Source organism: Grammomys surdaster, unplaced genomic scaffold, assembly GCF_004785775.1.
Source record: "Grammomys surdaster isolate TR1022 unplaced genomic scaffold, NIH_TR_1.0 242, whole genome shotgun sequence".
Lineage (NCBI taxonomy): Eukaryota > Metazoa > Chordata > Mammalia > Rodentia > Muridae > Grammomys > Grammomys surdaster.
The window spans coordinates 372,012-372,510 of record NW_021604687.1 but is presented as its reverse complement, the minus strand read 5'-3'; positions in this window follow the sequence as shown (position 1 = coordinate 372,510).

The following is a 499-nucleotide window of genomic DNA, read 5'->3' as shown; positions in this document are numbered from 1 at the left end:
TTCATCCTTTCTCTCTCTCTCTCTCTCTCTCTCTCTCTCTCTCTCTCTCTCTCTCTTTCTTTCTTTCTTTCTTTCACTCTTTAGTCTTTCCAGGTGGGAGTGAGCAAAAGCCCTGGATCTCCTCACATAAGAAACAAGACCAGAGGAGAGGGTATGCCAATTACTACTTCTAAGTGCTTCTTTGGAGTGCCTTTCATGTACTTTGAGGTAGAGGGACATGCTCTACTCTTTCCTTGTGGAGGTGGCATGGGGACACAGACAGCTACCACCAGTGTTCTCTAGAAACCTCAGCTCACCTCTCATTGCTGACTTTTGTAAACCCAACTAACAGCAGTGAGAATTATTTTTGGTCACTTCCTTCCAAATGTTCCTGAGTAGGCCATTATGTACAGGTGCTGATTTACATGATTCCAGAATGTCTTGCTTGATGGTGTACGGCCTGGCATGTCAGAAGCACACAGGGCTGCAGCAGCTCCTCTCTTCTCGGTTCTTGTTGAAT